Source organism: Rhea pennata, chromosome 24, assembly GCF_028389875.1.
Source record: "Rhea pennata isolate bPtePen1 chromosome 24, bPtePen1.pri, whole genome shotgun sequence".
Lineage (NCBI taxonomy): Eukaryota > Metazoa > Chordata > Aves > Rheiformes > Rheidae > Rhea > Rhea pennata.
The window spans coordinates 6,315,759-6,331,069 of record NC_084686.1 but is presented as its reverse complement, the minus strand read 5'-3'; the positions used below and the strand labels follow the sequence as shown (position 1 = coordinate 6,331,069).

At 52.5% G+C, this 15,311-nt stretch overlaps 1 long non-coding RNA gene across 2 annotated transcripts in view; it reads right to left on the bottom strand.

Annotated features, from left to right (window-relative positions):
• Positions 1 to 15,311, bottom strand: part of LOC134150491 (uncharacterized) — a 110,005-nt gene that overhangs the window by 44,722 nt on the left and 49,972 nt on the right. The window contains exon 1 of one of the 2 annotated variants that reach the window (XR_009960662.1): positions 6,445 to 6,534. The exons of the other annotated variant lie outside the window; for it this stretch is intronic. This is a non-coding gene — a long non-coding RNA (uncharacterized LOC134150491). Of the gene's footprint in view, positions 1 to 6,444; positions 6,535 to 15,311 lie in introns of those variants that run through there. 2 annotated transcript variants of the gene reach the window in all.

The window sequence follows — 15,311 nt, the reverse complement described above, 5'->3', positions numbered from 1 at the left end:
GGAGCCCGAACGATAACGCTAACAGCAAAGACGCGTCTCTGCGATGGCAGAACGGGGCTGGATTGAAACCATCTTGCACGCGGCATCAAAACAGTGCTGTCAGATCCCCCCCAAGAACGGCTCGAGGCAGCAGCAGTTGACACGTTTCCCCAGCACTTGAAGCTCAAATTGAAAACCTGCCATTAACATTAAAAAGGAAAAAATAACTTTTCAAAACTCCATACGTTTATATTTTTTTTCGGCCTTTCCTTCTTTCTGATTCATCCTTCTGATATTTTGCTTGGACTCCAACCCTGCTGCATTCGTCCTTCTTCTTAGCACATTTTTGGGCTGCTTCCACCATTGTTCTTGGTAGCTTTTTTTTTTTTTTTTAAGGACAAAAAGAAAAAAGACATGTATTTAGATATACAACCTGGTCTCGTTAAAAATCCCACCACTGGAAGAGAGAAAAGCGTGTGCAAAAGTGAGCCCGGCCAGCGGGGCGGGTGGCACGCGCCGCGGGGCCGTGCGGGGTAAGTCGTGCTGTGGGCTGCGAGCCGGGCGTGCGCCCGGCGCGCTCCGTCTGTGCGCACGCGCGTGTGCAAGCCTGCGGGTGCCCGGCTCGGGGCGCCAGGGCTACCGCTGTGCCAGCATCGGGGGTGGCATCCGAGGGCTCCGTCTTCCGCGCAGCGACGTCTCCCAGAAGCTTCACCTGTACAAACAGCGTGCGTTTTCCGCCTCGATCCCCGTTTCCTCCCCATAGCCCCCGGCGGGGCTGATAACCGTGCTCCAGCGTGGGACCAGCACCCCGATCTTCCCCGAGCAGCGCGGCAGCAGCCCCAAGCACAACCCGAGGTCGGCGGGCGGTAAGCGTTTCCTTAAACCTTGCAACGTACCCAAACGCGCTTGCAGCTAGGGCTAGGGGCTGCATCAGCCGCAGTCGCCCCACGCTGAGCCCCGTCCCGCTCGGTGCCCCTCCGCCGGGCCTGGACCCACGTGCAGACCAGGCCCTGGCTGCAGGGGGGCTCGGGCCAGCCGGGGGGGTGACGGGGGACACAACAGTCGGTACGTTTTGCCAGGGGCGCGCGGCGGGTTTGAAGAGCCTGGTTTTAATAACGTGCGAGCGCTCAGCCCGCACCCAAACGTCTAATTTTGAAAAGGCAGGTTGGAGTCCAAGAAGCAGTCGCAGGCCTTCCGTAAACGCACTTTAATAATCGCCACCAAGAATTTTAATACCGAGCGAGCCGCCTGCCAGGAAGCGCGTGTAGCTGTCAGCTGCGGAGAGCGAGCGCCTCGCGCTGCTGCTCAGCACCAGGAGCCCCGCGGCCGCTCCGTCCCCGCCGCCTCCCCTCCTCTGCCGCGGGCGCTGCTGCCGGCTCCCCGCGTGCAGCCGGCTACGGAAGGGCCAGATACTTAGATTATGGGAATAACGGGGCGGCTCTGCTAGCTCTGGGTATAGTTGGAAAAGCTTTTCCTTCGTAATAAAGATTAACAGGATTAGGAAAAAAAAAATCCTCCGATGCATCAGGTTTTGGTTGCTGCCACAGGCAAAATACCCGATTTGATCTACCCCAAACCCTCCGGCCTAACCACGGTGGGAATTGCCTTTTACAGCCTTTTTCCCAACAGCTGAGAACGCTCCTGCCGGGGCGCTGCCCGTGCTGCTCCAAGCCCCGGCAGCCAGCGAACGTGCCCCCGGGCGGCCGTCGCTCCGTGTCCCCCCGCCGCCGCTCGTCCCCGGCGGAGGAAAACCCAATGGTCAGAGCCTGCGGCGGGAAGCGCACCACCTTCTTTCCCGCCCGGAAAAAAGCCCCAAGCTTTTATTTCTTGTTGGGAAGACCTCTGAACACCGTTTCCTGGCGCACCAGCCAATTATTCTATTTATAAGTCAGGTCCCAACGGATTGACGAGGGAAGAAAGGGGAAAAACCTCCGATCTCGTGAAATGAAATGACGAGATTACAAATAAACGCACCAGCTGGCCTCTCCGGACCTGACTTAGAGCGGGCCAGGAGCGCCAGCTTTCCGACAGGAACCGCACCAGCACCGCTGCTGCTTTGGCCATCCCTTGTGAAGTCCCTTCCTTATTTATTTACTTGGGATCAGAAAAGCTGGTGGAAGCCGCCCGGCAGAAATACCAGGGCTTTGCCAAGAAGGGCTTTGAAGTTTCAGCACAAGTTGCCTTTTTACAGGCGCCCGAGGGGAGAGAAGAGGTAGAGAGAAGGTCATTTGTTCTTTAGGAAACCCCCCCAAAACACTCCTGAGAGCTGAAGGGGCCTTTTCACCCCGCGGCAGCTCGCAGGGGGCCGGTGGGAGGGAAACGCCGGCTGCGCGATTAAGTCGCGTAGGTGCACGGACACGCGAGACGTCAGGGCCGGGGCAGTCCCGAAGGTCAGGACACTTAGGTTCAGCGCGGCTGGGTGGAAAAGCGGCAATTTAGTAATACTGCGCGCAAAGCTAAGGGGGACGGCCACAACTGCATCGAGCCCCCGTCGGAAAAAGCGCTTCTTTCCCCACGAGCCGAGCTTTTGGGAAACCTGGGACCTGCCTGCAGCGGGCTGTTTTATAGAAATCTCCATCTTTGCCACGTGCCGCCCTGGGCGGCAGCTTGCAACGAGGAGCTGCCCTTGCGAACGCTTTGCCGTCGGACCGTTTGCTAATAAAAGAGCAGAAGCGGGAGAGCGCCCTAAAACCTGGCCCTGGAGCACCGCGGGAGCCCGCTCCGCACGCCACGGGACCGAGGACGGGCTCCAGGCACCCGCGTAGCTCGCGGCAGGCTCAGATCACGGCGCTGCACAGCCGCAGAGCCGCCGCCGCCGCTCTCCCGGGGCTCGGCTTTCCACCAGCCCGCCGAGCAAGATGTTGTACCTTGTTTGTGTTTCTATGGTATTACCCTGCCTGCTGGCTCCCATCCTGCAACCGCCCCTCCCCACAGCTAGCTCTCGGCAGGGTTAATTTCTAACATGAAAAACGGCCTCCCAAGAGCAACTGCGGTTGATTTAAAATAATAAAAATTGAAATCTCAGATTTGATGACTAATCCCAGGAGACCAGCTTAAATTAGCGCTAACCAATCGGCCGCAAAAGACCAGAGGAAAATTCCTGCCGGACTTCTCTCCTCGGTCCACTCCCTGGCTTCATTTTCCATCCCCAGCTCCTTCCAGGCTGCAAACATATACAGTGTTGCCGTGGCAACCCTGAGACGAGATATACGTATACGAAAAAGTGAAACGCTCTCCTTCCTCGGTCATCGTTGGGAAGGCAGAAAACATAAACCTTTTCTGTTCTTAAGGCAATGCCAGCCTGCACCCAGGCACAGCCCCACCTGCCCGAAGCACGCGGGCTCCGGCTCCCACGGGCACCTGCCCGCCGCAGCCCGAAGGAGGATGCGCAGGGCGTTCCCACGCTCCGCACTGCCCTCTTGCATGCACGCAGGTGCTGAGAAATTGGGAGATTTGGGCAAAATTGCAATGTGGTGCACACACAGAGGTGCGCTGCTTATTCCTGCGTCTCCCAGGAGCTGCCGCGCGTTTGCGAATCCCCGATTTAGAAATAAGCCGGCTTTTGCGCTCTGGCCTGGACCAGACACTGCGCAGCCGAGCTAACGCACGGACACCATCCAATGGTGTCTCGTCTACACTACACTCGGTCTCCGAAAAGTTCCTGCGTCTCTGGGCTTACCCAGAGATGAAAACCATGCAGAAATTAAGTACACTGGGACTTCAAAGCCGAGCATCTATTCTAGAGCCTGACGTGTCCTCAGCTATCCCATCCTTACACCACCGTTAAGTCCTACGCTTGCAGGGTCTGTGCACTGCAATCCTTCCCCGTCGTGGGAACGCTCCGCAGCCCGGCAGGGACGGCAGGGCAGCTGGCTGGGGCGCGGGGACCGGGGTGGGCAGCTCCTGCAGCGATCACCACGAGTCCTACCCTTCTCTAAAACCCCTCTTAAGCAGGCTTTGGAGGAGCGGCCGCATTCCCAGCGATTCCCTCCTACCCTTAGCTTTGCTCAGAATGAATCCCAGTCCTGCACGTTACGTCTGCGTTATCAGCAGTTTTCCTCTCCCAGCGCCCGACCCGTAAGCAATAAAAACGCCGGGTCTCGTGAGCGCCGGGGGATGTCTTGGCCGCAAACAGACACGATGAAAAGATCAGTTCCCCCCACTCCACCTCGGCACCAGGCTGGACTTCCCTGCAAGCTCTGCTGCGCGCCGTGGCTATCGGCGCGCTCCCTGCTCAGACGTTTCCCATCTGGAGTCAATCGCTTAATCGGTCCTCTGCACCGTGGCAAGCGCCTGATTGATTAAAGCACGAACAACTTAGTACAAATAACAGTCGCTCGAAGTGGGGCTCCAAAACAGGGGAATTCCCTGGGCGAAGAGGGCCGTTTGTCTGGGTCACGGACGCGACTGGTTTTCTTCCAGCCATTTACGGCATCCTCCCCGGAGCCACCCAACCCGCGCTGCGCCCAGGCAGCGCTGCTTCTCTTCGCCCGGCCGTGCACCCTCAGCTGGCACAGCTCAGGGATATCGGCGCGTTTCGGGGAAATCTGGGCAGGCACTGCTGGTTATCCGGTGACGTCCCAGCAGCGAAGTAACGCGCAAAGGGGCTTTAGGTCCAGGGCAGACGCTGCCCTGATGGAGCAGCGAGAAGGACCAAGCTGCCTTAACACGAGTGAGCATGAACTGAGCTGCAGGCTCTTGCGGAGCAATTCCTTTAGCTTGGCCACCAAGTCTTTTACCTGAGATGCCATAAAAAGCTTAACGTGAAATTCTAGCTTCCTTAAAATCAGCGCAAGTTTTGCCACAGGCCTCTGTAGAGGCAAGAACTTGCCCCTCGGTTCCAGGTCCACAACCACCTTTTTCAATCAAGGTCCACTTCTGAGATTTGCTCCTACCAAGCAACGGACGTCCTTGCGAGGAAAACCCGCTCCGCTGCGTCAGGGCCGTAACCAGAGTCACTCTCGGGCTCCTCCATCTACCTGCCCTCCGCTGCTACATAACCGAGTCCCACAGCACAAGCACAGTTTGCAGAGCGGGGAAGGCAATATCACCACCCGCTGCTGCGACGTCCCGGGAAACTTCCTTCAGGGACGGCTTTGACGCGCAAAACTGGGAGAGCCGAGGACACAGCGTCATCGCTCGCAAAGACAAGGCGATGCATGTTTTGCCAAAGCGTGAAAAATATTTATATCCCAATACAAAGTGCCTGTCCTTCTCATTTTAATTTGCAATTCCCTGCACGCTTGGGAACCCGAACTGTATTTGCGGAAATGGTTGCTAAGGTAAGCTGATTTCTGCCGTTAAAATGTGCCAGTTCTGGGGCGCAGAGAAGATGAAGTGAAAAGAAGGGTGGGGAAGAGATGATTTGATCTGCTCTTTAAGCAGTAACAGCTTCAAGAAAAGCCCCAGAAACTGTAATCTCCAGGGTGGAGCAGGATTAAGATCATAAATAACTCCCAGGAAAGAAAAACGATGCCCTCTTTCACGTGCTGGTAGCGTGTTATCTTTAAGGCCAACGATGGTTAAAAGAAAAGATAAAATAACCGTCTCCAAACATCACCACCTTCCATCCAGAACATCTACACGGATTTTTTTTTTTTTTTTTTTTAAACTGGGTTTTCAGCCCTCGCTGTTGCTACGGCTGCAACGCAGCCACCTTTGGGCTGGAACGCAGCAGCGGCGCGGGCCCTCGCTAAGGGGACGGGACATTTATACCGCCGAAACGAAGAGCCAGAGGCGCAAGGGCTGCAGCCACCAAACTTGCTGGAAGGGACGCAGAGTCCTGCGTCTCAGGGCACGGGGCAGGCTGCGGCTAGCCCGGGCCTGGCCCGGCCCCGGGCTCCAGGCGCCGCGCATCATCGTCCGCGGGCGGAAAGGGGATGCCGCAGCAGGCGCGTGCTGGATCCGGTCCGGCACCACTAGCCCCCGTTTGCCACGTTTCTGACAACTCAGAGTCCTGGATGCCACCGCAGGATCAGTAACGCGACATCCCGTTCCACCCCTGAGCAAGCCTCTTCCCGTGAAAGATTAACTGATAAAGGCTCGAGATCAAAACCATAAATCCCACCCCAAAGCGAGGGCTTCGCTTCCCCGATGGGGACGGTGCCAGACCCCGAGGGCGGCGCTGGGTGCTCCGCTAACGCAGGAGCTGTCTCCTTGCTCTTGCTGGTAATGCTGACGATGGGCAGCGGTCCCGAACGCTTTACATCTACAGATCGATCCCTGGGAGTCGGGAACCGGTACCCAAGCTAAAAAGCAGGTGGAATTTTAGGTAGTTGGGATGTAATTCCTCAAACTGGAATTTGGGCAGGAGTCCAAAACTAACACCCCTCACCCCCTCTCCACTTCCACTCCGGCAAATAGTGCCAAGGGCTCTTTAACGACCGTGAGTGGTCTAGGCCTGGGTTAATGTCTTATCCATAAGTTATTCAGTATTTCCTTTTAAAGACAAAATAGTTGAAATACCTCTCTTTTTCTCTTCAAATTGCAGTCGTGGCGGCTAAAAATGCAGCCTCTGCACTATTTCCATATGTGGCACCGACACGGAGAAGTGTCCGTTTCATGGGAGTCCCACCTCTTGAATTTTTATGGGAACTCCAGCGTTATCAAGTTTATAGCAGCGCTAATACCCACAGAGATAAAAGCAGCCTCCTTGTTATCATCAGAGCTCAGCACGGCTGGGAAAAGAGACTCCCTGGAGACTGCTGGTCATGTCTCCGACATCTCAGCGTAGCCAGGCAGGTTTGGGTTTTTTTTTTAAGGTTTTGTTTTGTTTTGTTTTAATGCAGCCACATCTCCCTGCCCTACCAGGGAGGTGACATGCGGAGCGCTGACTTCCAGCTATAGCTCCCCAGGGAACCCAAGCCTGAGAACTGGTCTCGAGGCAGCTGCGGTAATTGGGATTTTGTGCTGAAACCGTGTCCCACGCAAACGCACCGGGCATTCGTGCGAAACGAGACGCCAGCAAAGCAAACCCCGTCCCAAGCACGTCCCCCCACCTCAGCAAGAGGCAGAGCAAGGAGCGGTGCTATTCCTGAGTGCAGAGTAAGGCGAGAGCGGGGGGCTCAACCAGTACACGCAGAAAAGCGTTAGGGGTGAAAACTAATTTGTCAGCTTGAAACGGTATTGCAGACCAAAGAACGCTCCCAGCTAGACCTTTGCAACATCCAGGAAAGGTCAAAGTGCTCTAAGAGAATTAGTAAGGTTGGACCTAACCTACTATCTAGGTTCCAAACATCTTGGAAAACTGCGAAAGTCGAAGGGCAGGTCTGGACCCTACCCTGACTCCAGCCTGCTCGGGAAATTATGTCTTATTCCTGTGGCAAAGTTTGATTAACATTTTTTTCCCCTTAAGTTCTTTAGACCTCTGTTGAGGGGGAAAAAAAAAAAAAAAAACCCACAGAAACACACACATGCACAGAAAAGCCAAAAACATTTGTTTTTTGGCACCAGAGCTTCTCTTGGGAGGCTAATTCCCACATAACGGATCTCATTGCTGGGAGATAGCTTTAGATACGGCAAATGCAGCAGGCAGACTGAGCACTGGAATGTCCTTCGTGGTACGGAGCAGACAGGGTTTGGCGGTGGCGACTGTAAAGGGAATCCTTCGCTGAGACTCGAGGATGCAGACTAACATCAGGGTTTTCTGGCTCCCAGCGCCTAACATTTTCCTAAGTGCCAAAGGAGCCCTTAATCCTAAGGGGATTTGAGGCTTAGTTGCTTAAGCAATTTAGAAACGTGTCCTGGGAATGATTCTCGCATCATGTCAGTGCGAGGGCATGCGTTTGAGCTGGCTTCGATTTAGTGAAGAGGGACACCACCGACCATCTCTTTCCTGCTCCTGCAAGAATTATTTCACGTGGATCCTCATAGGGAATAGGTCTCCAGACAGATGTTGCCAGCAGGGAAACAAAATGACACGGTTTGATGCCTCAGTTGCACTCAATACTATAAAATTTATATATATCCATACAAGCACACGCACCTCTCTTTGTCTCTCTACATATGTACATAAACAGGAAAAGGAAGGAGATATCATATTCCTGGAAAAAGTGCTCAGTAAACCCATTTCCCCTTCAAGCAACTGGCAAAAACATCAAGTATAAGGATTAGGCGAACGATAACGAGTAAGGCTTTGCAGAAATTCCTGACAGGGGATTTTTTCCATGGGGAGATCCCCCTTCTGTGGGGGCTGCAGAGGGAGATGCTGGCGGCATTCCCACGAGGAGGCCCTGGAAGAAGCAGGCCCCGCAGCGCATCGCACCTCTTCCAACGCCTTCCTCGAAAAGCTATCCCGCTATTTCCTTCGGGAGAACATGCACTGCGATCCCGCTTTTCTACCGCGCTTCCCGGAGGAGGACTCCAGGGAGCCGAGCGCCTCCGGGCGCTGCGTTTGGCACGGCCTCGCTGCCGCCCCGCTGGAGTGCGGCCGCGCGCTTACCGCCTCCCTCTTGCCGTTGTGCATGCTGAACGCAGCTCTAAAGCAAATAAGTAGAGGGGAAGAAAGCGAGAGAGGGGGGAGAAAACCCAATCCGGGCTCTAAAAGCCGAGCTTTGTGTGTTGGGTTACGCCCAGTGTTGGCCGTAAACGCCACCAGTCACTGCTTCAGGTGCACTCGGAGCGACTCGGAAAATAAAGGTGTGTACTGTGCTCTGAGCCTCTGCTCCGGGTATTTACGAGCACAGGATCCCCCAACAAACGCGGGGGGACCCACTAACAGGCCAAGGGCAAAGGAAAAAAAAAAACTGCCCGTGAGCGCCGTGTTTTCACACGCTGCCCGTCGGTTTCTTGCCTGCTCGGACACCGCACGCGTTCCCGATCGGCACCAAACACACGAGCACGGCACGCAGCACACGCAGACGGGTCTCCGCCAGCCCCCCGGCCTCCCATTTCCCCTGCGGCGTTTTACAGGTGAAGGCTGCGTTTTTGCAAACCGGCAAGACCTCCCGCAGCTGCTTGCAGGCACCTCCCCGGCCACGAGGCAGCGCGGTCCGGGACTCCGCAGCGCTGCTCCGCTCCTCCCATCCCGTCCCGCTCCGGTCTCGCCACGCTGGTGCCGGGCGGGCGAAAAGGCTCCCGGCGGCACGATGCAACTCTCACGAGAGCGGGGATCGGCGAGCTGTCACGCACGCTGATGGTGAGCACTGGGGTAGCCGATGCGGGAGAGCTCCAGGCTACCACTCACGTCCCGCGAAGCTCAGGCCTGGGGAGGAGCACCAACGTGTGTCCTGCTCCAGGGATGCTGGGGAGAGCGGCTAGCAAAATCCACATCCTCTCTTCCCCAATTATTGCTACTGATAACTCAACCCCCCGGAACGACGTGTACGGAAGGCGATTTTTCAAAAGGAACCTAAGAGAAATAACACTCGAGTCCCACGCAGAAAATTAACCAACAGGAGGCCTTTCGTTTCGGCCAGCAAACGCTCAGGCCCTGCAACAGGGATTTGGACGAACGAGAATCGGGAGCCCAATCTGCCGAGACCTTCGCACCAGAAACTCCCACCGGGATGCAGTTTACCTGCCGTATTTTTGCATTTCTCAACAGGAACAGCAGCAAAAGGCCTGGCTTACGGCTCTTTGATATGTTTACAAGCTCGCCTAAATGCCAATCTGCATTTGGATTGACGATCTGGGTCACTGCTGAGTCTGTCAAGAAATACATTTTGTTTCTGTGAAAAGTGTCAGCGAAAGAAAAAAGTCTTTTGATATTTTGCTTTAAAGGTTTTCACGTTTCCTTTGAAAAGAATCTGCCAGAAGCCTGCCACAGGAGAAGTATCCAGCTTGGACGTTTCTAAAAGAAAACTTTTATTTCAAAAAATATATTTTTTTTCTCCCTAGGATCGCCCTCATCTCGTCTTCCCCTCCCTCTGCTTCAATGGCAAATTGTTTCCATCCCCAGATTAGCATACGCTCAGCCCAGATTAATTCCCTCATTTCTGCCAGGGAATCTGCCATTTCTGCAGATTTAGTTTCAGTGCAGAAGCCAGTGGACCTAGACCGAGAAGATCGCACAGTTCTCTCGTTCAAGGCGCTTGGCTACTCTCACCCCGCGCCGAGCACCGATCCGTGCCAACGCACAGCCCTACCACGCTGCCTCCCTACTTTTAGGCCCTTTTGTAACCATCGTGGAAACGAGGCACGCAGCAGGCCGAGCTTCTCCGTGTCCAGTAAAGAGACTGCGTAATTATTAACTGGTGGTGGTAGACCCATAAACAGCGTCAGGCTCCTAACTGGGACAATTATGGATGTTATTATGGACGATCTGGAGTGTTATGTGTGGGGCTAGGTGGGATGTTTATTTTATGTGATCCAGGTGGGGGATAGCTAAATTTGGGCTAAAATAAAGTGGTTGCTAAAGTCAGAAGGTTGGCTGAAATCACCGGGTTCAAACCTTCACCCTACCTGACCCTGGCCAAGAATGCAAACAAGGCTTGCTCCTCGCTGGAGGACACCCTGCCCAGGAGCTGTTCCACACAGGAGCTCCCTCCAGCTGGTTTTCCGGAGCATTTCCACTATGTGCAAACAATTAAATAGCGCTTTGGCCTCTGTTGCCCTGTGGAGCCCATGGACAAGCCCTGGCGGCCTCTGTTGCCCTATGGAGCCCATGGACAAGCCCTGGCTTTACTACTACAGTGCCTTCAGGGGCTAAAAATCCAAAGAGCAGGCCTGGAGAGATGTAATAACTGCTCTGGTTCATTGAGTCAGTCAAGGTTTGGGCTTAGACCACTTTACTTCTAGGCCACAACTTGTCAGACACCTTCCTGACCCAGGGCCACCAACCCTGCACGCTCAGCCGTGACCGCTGAGGTTTCTGCAATCACCAGGGCCCAACCACTAAATACATCATGTAACTGTCTGCACCGTGACAAATGAAAGCAAAACAACAGGCACAGAGGAGAGCAGCTCTTTAAGGGTCTCTTCATTTTGTTTTCCACCCTGCAACATGCAGCCACACACCTCCTGCTCTTTCTTCGTTGCACTTCAGCGAATCCCTGCCTTGCTCCACAGCCCCTTTCTCCTACCTATCAGTCACAGTCCTACCCTGTGTTAGCAAGAGATTTCCCACATGCGTGGGCACTTCTGGACCCAGAGCTGTCAAATACAAGAAACTGTACCAAGATCTTTACAGGAACAGGAGTCAGAAGTATTTGGGGAATTGATCTGAGACATGCTGGGGCTTCCCTATTCGACACTCCACATGATCCCATACACCACCCATCAGGAGCACTAAGCAACGTGGCCGACATCCATCACATGCTTGTCCTCTCCTCTCCCCAACTGGAGCAGAAAGGCAGCGGAGTATCTAGTTGTGGAATATGTTAATAATTATAATTATGACCATAAACATCATTAGGCCTCAGCATATCTTTGTCATTGTAGATCAAAGTGGAATCTGGCCCATTTCTAGGCCATTTTAGCAGCACAACTGGAAAGGAGAGGAAGCAATGGGTGAGACCAGGCAAGAGGGTCCCAGCCCTGCTCCTCAGTGGCATGACTTCTCTGCCCCGCTGCTTTGCCAGGGGAAAGCAGAAGCTCTTGCCTGCAAAGGGCTTTGGACTCCCCAGATGAATGGCACTATTGAAAGGCCTTTTACTAAACATATCTATGGCTCCAAATCCCTACACAAATGATTTTTTTTGGATGCTTTGAGCCACTGGTAAGAGTTTCCCCTGTTTTCACCTTCCCAGTAGCTCCCAGCAACAGTAGCAGAATGCTGTCCTCCTGCCAGGCTAGCCAGAAAAACAGGAAAGGCCACAAAAACGTCCTGAGAAAGGTTTCACACAGGGCATTCCTGCTCACAGCCACCCTCCAGCAGCATGCCCAGGGTTTGCTGTGCGCCCAGGGCATGCTGCAGGCAAACATCTCAAATTTGGAGAATTAAAAAACAGGGGAAGTAAGGGTGGAGGGAGTCCAGACTTGGCATCTCAGGTACAGCTGTGTGACATTTCTGCCTGAAACATTTCTGGAGAAAGACAGAGATCTGCCAGTATCAGAACGCGCTGTGAGTTCACGCTGGCTTTGTAAGTTGTTTGTTCTAAAGGAAAGGGGGGGCAGCTAGCATGAAATAAAACTATTCCAATCTTGACTTTTCAGATGAACCAGGGATAGGTTCGTTTCCCTGCATACCTACATTTTTTTGACTCAAAGGGGACTGGCATTTCCAAATTTTCATCTTTGGAATTTATTTAAAGAAAATCAAAACAGAAATGGAAAAAAAAATAATCCCTACAGTCTGAAGCAAGTTTTGATTTGATAAGAAACACTTCAGATTTTTTACTAGCTGAGGAAAACGAACAGAACGATTTGGATTGAACCACAAACACTTCTCTGGTTATTAAGCTTTTAGGAATTGCCAGCAAACCACAGAAATCATTATTCACACAGGTCAAGCTTTGTATATCTGACCCGGGAAACCTCGCAGAACGCAGAACTTAAGACCTCCTGAAAATTACGTCAATCCAAGATTTTCAGACAGGGTCCTCACAGTCACCAGGCACTTTTTAAAAGTGTTAACCTCAACCTGAAGAGCTGCAGATGCCGTGCGTGGTTCCCTTATAACCGCAAATCTGTACAGTGGAGCCCAAGGCTGGCTCCAAGACTCACTCACGGTGGTCCTGGGCACCTGTGTGCTGATGGGAAAGTTTGGGTGGCCCTTGCTGCAAAGGGCACCCACCGAAGAACTGGCATCCCCACAACCTACCAGGATTAAAGCGGGCTTGGGGGGCCTGGACACTGATGCAGCCGCTGTGGCATTGAGGGAGCCCACCTGAGATGACGAGCTGGCAGTTCAGAGCTCAAATACCAGAGCAGGCTGCCAAAAAAGCTCCAGAACAAGCCAAAAAAGCCAGCTGGCTCCAGGTTGGAAGCTCCATCAGGTTCCTTATTTGTCCCCAAAATATCTGAGGAACATCAAGCTCTGTGAAGCTCAGTTGTCTAACTTAAAGGCAGTGCCTTTAATTTTTTTTAATACGTCCCGATTAACAAACCCCCCAAACATTACTGCCCTCAGAGTGGGTTTGCCCAATAAGAAAAGAAACTACAGCATTCAGGTGAGAGCAAGCTGGCTTCCCCTGCAGAAACAGGAGAGCAAGCACAGAGCTCATACCCGTAATTTGAGCGGAGCTCAGTTCTGAGCATACAGTAGATGTGTGGCCTCGGTGGCCAAAAGGGGCTGGTGGGGGATGGACGCTTTTTTGACTTGCCATTTGGGTCATAAGTCACCAATCTTGTGGAGAGTTTTCAGAAAGACCAACCAAAAACCTGCTTTGGGTCAGCTGATACTGTTTCCAGTTTAAAACAGTCTTCCAGTTCATTTTGTTATATTTTTTTTAACTTAGTAGTTTATTCTTCTAGTTTAGTAGAACATTTTATTCTTTTCGTTTATCAATTTTTAAAAAAACATTCCTATACAGAAAGAAGGGTCAAAAGGGTTTATTTTGAAAAATGCCAAAGCAAAACATTTGTACATTCAAGAAATGACTCCTTTCTGGCCAAAAGGTAGTTGCCAAATTAGACCGGTATTTGTGAGTCATTTCTCTGCCACATTTTTTAGTGAATTTACTATTTGTCAAAATGAAGTTAACGTGACTCTAATGAGAACAAATATACATTCAGTTCACGTAAACATAATGGGCAAAAAAGAAGGTATTAAAGAGGGGCCTCACTTGCCGTTTACTTTGCTCTTTCCAGCATCGATCCCTGCACAAACTGGCTGCTGAACACATCGGCGCAGAGATAAAGTACATCAGAAACCCAGAGCCCTCCCTTGCTATACGTATTTCTATAGCGAGGCGTCAAGAGATGCAAGCTAGTCCCACGGAGCAAAGCTATTCCCGTAACTTATTTCAGCAGACATGCTTTTAGGTTTACTTAAACTTCAAAGCAGGCTATGGCAAATGCAGTTTTTCAAGGACAAAACCATTGGCAACGTGCTAGCGCTGGGATCTCTCTTTCAAAGGCGAGACAGTCTAGCTGTTAGCAGAATCTTAATATATATTTTTCTTCCCTTCCAGCATCACCACTTCAAATGGCCGTACTACTTTAGAGAGACTTGCTCCTCACTCAGATTTTCAAGAAACTGGTTGAAATAAAACCTTCCAACCTAAATTAGAAGAAATGGTGCATGCGAGCTGCCAAGTGCTAAATCACAGGCCCTGCAACCAGAGTGAAAAAGGGGGTTTTCTGAAGCCTTTGCTTCCAGTTGGGGGGAGGAGGGGAAACGGTGAAAACAACAACGAGAGGTCCACCCACCACCATGAAAAGCACAGCATCTCCAGCTTTCAGACTTAATAAACTGCACGTCTGCATGCTTGCCATCTCCAGATAACTTGTGGCAGCTGCAAGGAACAAGCCCAGCACTCACTCCAGCCATCGAGCCCCTCTCACCGCTGCCGCCGCAAAGGGGCTTGAGACCAGAGGAACAAGAGGAGCAGCAGCAAATCCCTCCTTAAGATAAAGAGGAGATGGCATCTCCTCTCTTTAGTACTCAGCTGCCCTGCTCGGTAGCTGGTTTTGAGTCCCTAATTTCTACTTGGACCAGTCCATCCCTTCCCTTTCACCAGGTCCAGACCTTGCAAGAGGACCTGGAGCTGCAGGCTCGTGCTCCAGGTTACAAAACACTCCTTTTTGGTAATGACATTCCCTTACCGTGTTTGACTCGGGGGCAACTCAACCACCCCAAAGTTGCACGAGATGCGTGTGGCAAAGCCTCCAGCTCGCCAGGCAGGTTTGGCCCTGGGGGGTTTTGCATCCATCAGTCTGAGCATTCAGGCAGATCAATGCTGAGGCAATTTAGGTTCTCACTGACCACAGAGGCAACGTGAGACACAAAAAGAAACATCGCAACTCAGACAGTTGAAATTCCTTTTAAGTCCTCGTGTCTAAAGTTTCCCTGTTGGCTGGGTTAAGTCCTTCAGAGGTACCCAGCCTATAGGAAATATTAGGATTATGGGATTTAGCCTGGCTGAACTGGGGCCAAAGTGACTTGCCAAGGTACCTGAGCAGGATACAGCTCCGCTATCACAGTCAAGTGCCTGCGTCACAAGTCCAATCCTCCCCTGTACTTAGTAATTTCTTTATGCAGTGTCATCTGTCCCTCCCACTGACCGCAAGCTACCCACTGAGCTGGAAGGACAAGCCTCTCCCTTTCTGGGTGCGTGCTCGCAGAGCGCGTGCCTTCGACGAGTAAGGGGGAAGAGGCATCTTCCCTTCTGTTTCTTCCACGGGCTTTCCTCTCTCCACCGGCTGCAGGCTGAAGTATTCCTGCAAAACTCCATGCTAGATTTGCCTAAAAAATGTCCATTAAGTTATTTTCTCTAGCAGAAGATGGTCTT